Here is a 10001-nt window from a genome sequence, read left to right as displayed (position 1 = left end):
TCTGTAGACCAGGCTGGTCTCGAACTCCCAGAGATCCGCCTGCCTCTGCCTCCCAAGTGCTGGGATTAAAAGCGTGCGCCACCATCGCCCAGCAAATCTTTGAATATTTTTAAATGTCTTCTCATAGTCTGTCTGTGGGGAGCCTTACCACTACCGTCCACCTCTCAGAATATTCTCATGCTGCCGGGAGGTGGTGGCGCACGCCTTTAATCCCAGCACTTGGGAGGCAGAGGCAGGCGGATCTCTGTGAGTTCTAGACCAGCCTGGTCTACAGAGCTAGTTCCAGGACAGGCTCCAAAACCACAGAGAAACCCTGTCTCGAAAACACAAAAAAAAAAAAAAAAAAAAAAAGAATATTCTCATGCTCATTACCTCACTTCATCCTAGCAGGACAGCAGAACAGAAATCCCTGACATTGCATAACGAAGAACCTAAGACTAGGGGGCTGGAAAGATGGCTCAGAGGTTAAGAGCACTGGCTATTCTTCCAGATTCTGAGTTCAGCTCCCAGCAACTACAAGGTGACTCGCAACCATTCATAATGAGATCTGGCGCACTTTTCTGGCCTACAGGCCTACATGCAGACAGAACACTGTATAATAATAATAAATATATGATGGAGGAAGGTCATTGGATAATTAATAAAAAAAACTGCTTGGCCTCATAGGTTAGAACATAGGTGGGTGGAGTAAACAGAACAGAATGCTGGGAGGAAGAGGAAGTGAGCTCAGATGCAGGGCAGCTCTTCTCAGAGCCAGATGCGATGCAGCCAGCGGCCAGGTCAGACATGCTGAATCTTTCCCGGTAAGCGCACCTAGTGGTGATACGCAGATTATTAGAAATGGGCTAAATTAATGCGTGAGAATTAGCTTAGAAGAGGCTAGATATAATGGGCCAGGCAGTGTTTAAAAGAATACAGTTTGTGTGTTGTTATTTCGGGGCACAAGCTAGCCAGGCGGCCAGGAGCTGGGTGGCAGGAACGCAGCCCGCAGCTCTCACAACAAATATATATAAATATATATAGTAAATATAGTAATAATAAATAAATACATTTAAAAAATACCAAGACTAAGCCTCTTTCCAAAATCACATACCCTTAATTTTTTGTTTCATACTCTCTCCAAGAAATGTGAAGAAGCCTCAGTCTGGGTCTAAACATTCAACTTTTTTTTTGGTCTTTGAGACAAGGTTTCTTTGTAGCTTTAGAGCCTGTCCTGGAACTCACTCTGAGGACCAGGCTGAACTCAAACTCACAGAGATCTGCCTGCCTCTGCCTGCTGAGTGCTGAGATTTTTTTTTGACGTTTCTAAATTAGTTCTTTTTTTTTTATTGAAAAAAAAATTTTCCGCCTCCTCCCCGCCTCCCATTTCCCTCCCCTTCCTCCCGCCCCTCTTCCCCTCCCCCCACTCCTCTTCTCCTTCCTCTCCAGTCCCAGGAGCAGTCAGGGTTCCCTGCCCTGTAGAAAGTCCAAGGTCCTCCCCCCTCCATCCAGATCTAGGAAGTTGAACATCCAAACTGTCTAGGCTCCCACAAAGCCAGAACCTGAAGTAGGATCAAAACCCCGTGTCATTGTCCTTGGCCTCTCATCAGCTCTCATTGTCCGCCATGTTCAGAGAGTCCGGTTTTATCCCATGCTTTTTCAGTCACAGTCCAGCTGGCCTTGGTGAGCTCCCAATAGATCAGACCCACTGTCTCAGTGGGTGGGTGCACCCCTCGTGCTCCTGACTTCGTTGTACATGTTCTCCCTCCTTCTGCTCCTCATTAGGACCTTGGGAGCTCAGTCCCGTGCTCCAGTGTGGGTCTCTGTCTCTATCTCCATCCATCGCTAGATGAAGGTTCTATGGTGATATGCAAGATATTCATCAGTATGGCTATAAGATAGGTTCATTTCAGGTTCCCTATCCTCAGGTGCCCAAGGAACTAACTGGGGACATTGCCCTGGGCATCTGGTAGCCACCCCAAGTTCAAGTCTCTTGCCAACCCTTAGGTGGTTCCCTTAACTAAGATATGAGTTTCCCTGCTCCCCTATCCAACATTCCTATATCCCCAATCATCCCGTTTCCCCAAGTTCCCCTCATCCTCTCCTTCACACTTTTCTCTCTCCATCTCCCCTTACCCCCATCCCACCCTATGTAGTGGGGGCTGTGGGCTGTGTTCCTGCCGCCCCAGCTCATGGTCGCCTAGCTAGCTTATGCCCCGAAATAAAAACACACAAATTGTATTCTTTTAAACACTGCTTGGCCCATTTCTATTCATGTGTGTAGCACCCCAAGGTGCGCTTACCGGGAAGATTCTAGCGTACGTCCATCCTGGGTTAGAGCTTCATCGCATCTGCTCTGGAGAGGAGAGCATGGCGTCTGTCTCTCAGAGGAGCTGCCCTGCATCTGAGCTCACTTCCTCTTCCTCCCAGCATTCTGTTCTGTTTCCTCCACCCACCTAAAGGCTGGCCTATCAAATGGGCCAAAGCAGTTTCTTTATTAGCCAATGACCTTCCTCTATCAACCCTACCCCCAAGATTCCAATTTTTTGCCCGGCAAACTTGTCTATTTCCCATATCCAGGAGGATAACTATATGTTTTTCCTTGGGTTTGCCCTCTTATTTAGCTTCTTTAGGACCACAAATTATAGACTCAGTGGCCCCCTATCCATGGCTAGAAACCAATTATGAGTGAGTACATCCCATGATCTTCTTTTTGGGTCTGGGTTACCTCACTCAGGATAGTATTTTCTATTTCCATCCATTTGCATGCAAAATTCGAGAAGTCATTGTTTTTTACTGCAGAGTAGTACTCTAATGTGTATATATTCCACACTTTCTTCATCCATTCTTCCATTGAAGGACACCTAGGATGCTTTAAAGGTGTGTGCTGCCACCTCCGCCACTACCACCCAGCAACATTCTACTTCTTATCTAGACAGGCCTTTCCCTCTTCCTCCCCGTCCTGTGCCTCCCAATTATTTTCCTTTAGAAAAGAAGACAGCCTGTAATTCCAACACTCAGGAGGTGTAGACGGAGACTACACTTGTGTCTCATGGCTGCCCAGACCCGAATAATCACACAGAAACTATATTAATTACAACACTGTTTGGCCGATGGCTCATGCATATTTCTAGCTGGCTCATACATCTTAAATTAACCCATTTCTATTGGTCTATGTATTGCCACGTGATCATGGTTTTACCTCATTCTCTACATGTCTTGTTTCCTTGGCAACTGGCTGGCTCTGCCTACTCTCTCTGTATATCTCTGTTTGGATTTCCTGCCTGGCTTTACTCTGCTAAGTTACTGACTGAAACAGCTTTGTTCATCAACCAATAAAAGTAACACATATACAGAAGGACATCCCACATCAAAGAGGTTGACAATGGAGGATAGTGAGTTCAGGACCAGCCTGGTTGGATCACACAGTGAAAGTGCTGTAAATATAAAGCCAGGCATGGTAGCTATAACTGCAATTGCAGGAACTTGAGGAAGAAAAATTGCCACAAGTTTAGGTCAGTGTAGGTTACATAGTGACATAAGTCATGGGATGATGGATGAGACCTTGCTGCTCTGAAAGAAACAAAGAAATGAAGCAGTAAGTTTCTCAGCATGAAAGGCACCTGCCACCAAACCTGACCATCCGAGCTCTTTTGCCAGAACACAAAAGGTGGAATCACCATGTGCTTTTGGAGGCAATGGAAAGCTGACTCTCTGCTTATACTTTTTTTTTGTTTGTTTTGGTTTTTTTTTTGTTTTTTTGAGACAGGGTTTCTTTGTAGCTTTGGAGCCTGTCCTGGAACTAGCTCTTGTAGACCAGGTTGGTCTTGAACTCACATAGATCCACCTGCCTCTGCCTGGGATTAAAGGTGTGCGCCACCACCGCCTGGCTCTCTTCCTGTACCTTGTTGAGCAGGATGTCTCTGGTTTCTGCATCCGCATACTCAAGACTAAGCTGACCTACTAGCTTTCAGGTGGTGCTCCTGTATCCAAAACACATTTCTCAGTAGGAGTGCTAGGACTATGGAAGCAAGGCATTGCACTTGCATGGGTTCGAGGCTTGGGCTGTTGGACTCTCTACCTAACTCCATTATGGTAGATTCTGACCAAATGTTTCCTCCATGATGTGGGGCATGTGTACTGGCACCTAATGGTTTTCCTTATCACCTATGAGATTATGTATTTATTTATCTATTGACAGCCAGGTGTGAGGAGGTAGAGGCAGTTGAGTTTCTACCAGTTTGAGGCCAGCTTGGTCTACATAGTGAGTCTTAGGCCAACTAGGGTTATACAGTGAGACACTATGTGTGTGTGTTCATATATATATATATATCTATATCCTTTTTTTTTTTTTTTTTTTTGGTTTTTTCAAGACAGGGTTTCTCTGTGGCTTTGGAGCCTGTCCTGGAACTAGCTCTGTAGACCAGGCTGGTCTCGAACTCACAGAGATCCACCTGCCTCTGCCTCCCAAGTGCTGGGATTAAAGACGTGCGCCACCATCGCCCGGCCTCAAAAATCTATTTTTATTTACTAAGTGGATTTCTTTTCTTGGGAGGGGAGTTGCCCATTTTTCTATTGGTTTTCTTATTCTTTTTTTTTTCTTAAAGATTTATGTATTTATTATGTATACAACATTCTGCCTCGATGTATGCCCTCACGCCTGAGGAGAGCCCCAGATCTCAGCACAGATGGTTGTGAGCCACCATGTGGTTGCTGGGAATTGAACTCAGGACCTTTGGAAGAGCAGGCAATGCTCTTAACCGCTGAGCCATCTCTCCAGCCCCCTTCCTTTCTTTTTTGATACAGGGTCTCACCATGTAGCTCTGGCTGTCTTACAACTCAGTATGTAGACCAGGATAGTTCCAAACTCACAGAGTTCTATCTGCCTCTGCCTTCCAAGTGCTAAGATTAGAGGTGTGTGTCACCAGTGTAGGGTAAAAGAACCAGTCAAAGAAACACACCCTGACCCTGAAACCAGAGGAAGTGAAAGAAACACACTTTGGCCCTGAAACCAGAGCCAAAGAAACACACTCTGTCTCTGACCAGCTCAGCATGAAAACCAACCAATCCTTGAGCACAAAAACTAATTCCTGAGCATGAAACCAGCCAATACCAGCTGGGTGGTGGTGAAGCATGCTTTTAATCCTAGCACTCATGAAGCAGAAGCAGAAGGATCTCTATGAGTTCAAGGCCAGCCTAGTCTACAGAGTGAGTTCCAGGGCTACAGAGAAACCCTATCTCAAAAAAAAAAAAAAAAAAAAAACACCACCACCAACAACAAAAACAAAAAAACAAAAAACAAAAACAAAAACAAAAAGAAAGAAAGAAAAAAGAAAGAAACAAGCCAATCCTAAAATCCAGTCAAGCCCAGGGATTGAAATCCAACCAGTTCCCACCCTGAAAATCTTTACCCTGGAAAACTCTGTCCCTAAGAAGCCCTGGTGCGAGACAATTGTCTATATTTTGTCACAATTACGTTTTAAATAGTAGCCAGGCAGGAAGTATAGGCAGGTCAATGAGAACAGGAAAATTCTGGGAAGAAGGAAGCCCATTCTTTCCTAGTCCTGTCTCAACCACAAAAGAAGAAAGATGTATTGCCCCGCTAAAAAAGGTACTGAGCTGCCAGGAGGTGGTGGCGCACGCCTTTAATCCCAGCACTCGGGAGGCAGAGGCAGGCGGATCTCTGTGAGTTCGAGACCAGCCTGGTCTACAAGAGCTAGTTCCAGGACAGGTTCCAAAACCACAGAGAAACCCTGTCTCAAAAAGCCAAAAAAAAAAAAAAAGGTACTGAGCCATGTGGTTAATATAGATAAAAATAATGGATTATTATAAATTATAAGAGCTAAGCCGGGCAATGGTGGCACACGCCTTTAATCTCAGCACTCGGGAGGCAGAGACAGGGGGATCTCTGTGAGTTTGAGACCAGCCTGGTCTACAGAGCTAGTTCCAGGACAGGCTCCAAAGCCACAGAGAAACCCTGTTTTGAAAAACCAAAAAATAAAAATAAATAAATAAATAAAAAATAAGAGCTAATATAAAGCCTGAGCTAATGGGCCAATCAGTTTATAACTTATGTAGACCTCTGTGTGATTTTTCGGGGGCTAAACAGCTGTGGGACCTGGTGGGAGTATAGAAACCAGGCCCGACAAAAACCCAGTCAACAAAGTCCTATATAAACCCCGTGCCTGTCCAGTTGGGACATACTTTTTCCACCATGGCAGAGGCAGCCACCCTCCTGCATGCTTTGCTTCTTGCTTCTTTCCTCTCTCCTTCTCTCTCTCTCTCTCTCTCTCTCTCTCTCTCTCTCTCTCTCTGTCTGTGTCTCTCTCCCTCTCTCCCTCCCTCCCTCTTGTTTTTTCTAGACAGGGTTTCTCTGTAGTTGCTGAGCCAGTCCTAGAACTCACTCTGTAGACCACACTGGCCTCGAACTCACAGAGATCCACCTGCCTCTGCCTCCCAATTGCTAGGATTAAAGGTGTGCACCACCACCCCTTGGCCCAATAAATCTCTTGAATGAGGTTTGGGTGAGTCCTTTCGCTTGAGTAGAGTGGAGCAGAGAAGTAACATCTTTTCACTGGAGCAGGGAATGGACAAGAGTGGAGGAAAACTGTAACTCTTTCTATCCTGGGGCAAAGCTGTTACATTGGGGAAAGCTTTCTCTGGAACAGGGCTGCAGGCAGCTGTGCTTACAGCGAGTCTGTGGTATTCCTTGGCTTCTGACAGCCAGGATCCCTTTCCATCCAAGTTGCAATGCTTACAAACATGCCTGGCCTACATTTTCTTCATTCACCCCTCTGTTGGTGGGCATAAAGACTGTGTCCATAGTTTGGCTGTTGTAAATAGTGTTCCTAAACACACACACAAATTGACAAAAATGGCTTTCTCTGTGTAGCACTAGGAAGAAATTAAGGGAATTTTTTCTGTTTTACATTATCTTTTTGTCCCCCTGGTTTTTTGAGAAAGGGTTTCTCTGTGTAGTCCTGGATGTCCTGGAACTCACTCTGTAGGCCAGGCTGCCCTTGAACTAACAGAAACCTGCCAACCTCTGCCTGTCAGTGCAGGGATTAAAGGTGTGTACCACCACTGCCTGGCTGGTTTTGTCTTAATAACTATTGGATGAAATAGAGTTGTTGCCATCTCTGTTTTATGCTTAAAATAAGTAAAATAATGTCTCAGGTAACTCTCTCTCTTTCTCTTTCTTTTTTTTTTTTTTTTTTTTTTTTTTTCGAGACAGGGTTTCTCTGTGGTTTTGGAGCCTGTCTTGGAACTAGCTCTTGTAGACCAGGCTGGTCTCAAACTCACAGAGATCCGCCTGCCTCTGCCTCCAAGTGCTGGGATTAAAGGCGTGCGCCACCACCGCCTGGCTTTTTGCATCTTTCACTTCCTAACTTTTTCTTTCTTTCTAGATATGGCCTCATGTTTCTTTCTGGGATGGTTTGTAGTAGGAACTAGGTGATCTTTGTTATACAAACTCTAATCACATATCAATAAAAGCAAGCCTATAGGCCCAGTGAGATGGCTCGGAAGGTCAAGGTTCTTGTCTCCAAGCCTCATGGCCTGAATTTGGTCCCCAGAACCCATATGGTAGAAGGAAAGGTTTCACTCACAAGAGTATTCTCCTGATCTGCAAACACACACACACACACACACGTATAAACAAATACAGAGACACTGACACACAGACACACTAGTACTCACAGGCACACTCACAGAGACACACTCACACACATACAGACACACACACACTCATACACACAGACACACACTCACAGAGCACACACATATGCATAAACATATACGCAGAGACATTCATACATACATACAGACATGCTCATATGCACAGAAGACACATACATGCATAAACAAATAGACATACATATACACACATACATATATAAAGACACACATATATACACAACACAGACACACATACACACTCACACAAAGTTATTCTCCCACTACCTCCATCAATTGCATAAATAAAGCAAAAAAGAGAACAAAAAGCTGAACTCATGAGGCTGGAGAGATGGCTCAGTAGTTAACAGGGAATATTGCTCTTCCATAGCACCCAACTTTGGTTTCCAGCATCCACATCAGTTGGCTCTTTACTTCATTTCCAGCAGATCCAATCAATACCTCTGGCCTCCTGACCACCTACCTGTACTCAGGTGCACAGATGCACATGCACACACATAATTAAAAAATAATAAAAATAAATTTTTTTTTTTTTTTTGGTTTTTCGAGACAGGGTTTCTCTGTGGTTTTGGAGCCTGTCCTGGAACTAGCTCTTGTAGACCAGGCTGGTCTCGAACTCACAGAGATCCGCCTGCCTCTGCCTCCCGAGTGCTGGGATTAAAGGCGTGCGCCACCACCGCCCGGCAAAATAAATTTTTGTAAAAAGCCAAATGCACATTTATTTCTAGCTAGTAAATCAAGTTTAAGGTTAACAATGGTTAATAGTATGGGGATTTTACGGATCAATTATTGATTTTAATCGAGTTGGGCTGGGTGTGTGTGTGGCTTTCACAGTAGATAGAACACTAGTACAGCGTTCCCTGGGTACCATCGCCAGAACTGCAAACAAATAAGTAAATCAACAATAAAAAGACAACTATGGGGATGGTGTCAGGGAGAGGACTCAGAAAGCTAAGGTGTTTGCGGACAAGTCTGATGACCCGAGTTCTAATCCCAAGCCCTACCTTGTAGAGGGGAAAACAAATTCCTACACATTGTCCTCTGACCTCCATATGTGCACCCACATACATACATACAACAATCAAGTAATGAACAAAAACAACTTTTTGTGGCTTTTTTTTTTTTTTTTTTTTGGTTTTTTGAGACAGGGTTTCTCTGTGGTTTTGGAGCCTGTCCTGGAACTAGCTCTTATAGACCAGGCTGGTCTCGAACTCACAGAGATCCGCCTGTCTCTGCCTCCCGAGTGCTGGGACTTTTTGTGGCTTTTTGAGACAAAAATCTATTATGCAACTCTGGCTATTCTGGAACTTACTCTGTAGACCAGGCCTCAAACTCACAGAGATCCTCCTGCCTCTGTCACCCCAAGTGCTGGGATTAAAGAAGTGTACTACCAGACCTTGCTTCTCTTTCATTCCTTCTCCTCTTCTTCCTCCTCCTCTTTTTTTTTTTTTTTTTTTTTTTTTTTTTTTAGAACAAAATCTCACTGTGCATCCCTATCTGGATTGGAGATAATTATGTAGACCAGGCTAGCCTTGAGTTTACTTCTTGCTTTTGCCTCCAGAATGCTGGAATTAAAGACATGAGATGACATGTCCAGCCCCAAAAGACCTTTAAAACAAATTCTATGTCTTTAAGTTTTTTGTTTTGATTTTCAAGACAGGTTTTTTTTGTTTGTTTGTTTATCCTTGGTTGTCCTGGAACTTGCTTTGTAGACCAGGTTGGCCTTAAACTCACAGGGATCTGCCTGCTTCTGCCTCTGGAGTGCTGGGACTAAAGTCTCACCTAGGTTTTTTTTTTTAATTTAACACATCTAATTAATAATGAAGTTGACAGATCACCCAGGTTTTTTTTTTTTTTTTTTTGCTGGTTTTGTTTTGTCTTACTTCTCTAAGACTGGGTAGGCACACAAGGGCAGAATGTAATGATTTCAAAGTTTAATTTCTGAATTTGTTGCTGCTATGTGATTCGGAGACACAGTGCTTTAATGGGCAGCATGAAATCAGGAGTCTGAATATCTGAACGCTGATGAAGAGCCAGTATGAATTGTCACCGCTGTGGTCAATTGAGACAAGGTCTTGCCCTGTAGCCTAGGCTGGAGTCACATTTGGGATTCTCCTGCCTCAGCCTCCTGAGCAGTGACATTACATGTATATACCACCATGCCCAGAAAGATTCAGTGAGAATTTGAGACCGTGGACAAATAATTTTACATCTCTGGATATCATGGTTGGCTGAATTGTGTATCAGGAAGAAAAATGTCTTTGGATAGAATTCATTGTTCATTTTCTATTTATTCTTGAAACAGAGTCTCAAATATCCCATGCTGG

Source organism: Chionomys nivalis, chromosome 22 (assembly GCF_950005125.1).
Source record: "Chionomys nivalis chromosome 22, mChiNiv1.1, whole genome shotgun sequence".
Classification (NCBI taxonomy): domain Eukaryota; kingdom Metazoa; phylum Chordata; class Mammalia; order Rodentia; family Cricetidae; genus Chionomys; species Chionomys nivalis.
Note: the sequence above shows the minus strand (reverse complement) of the source record.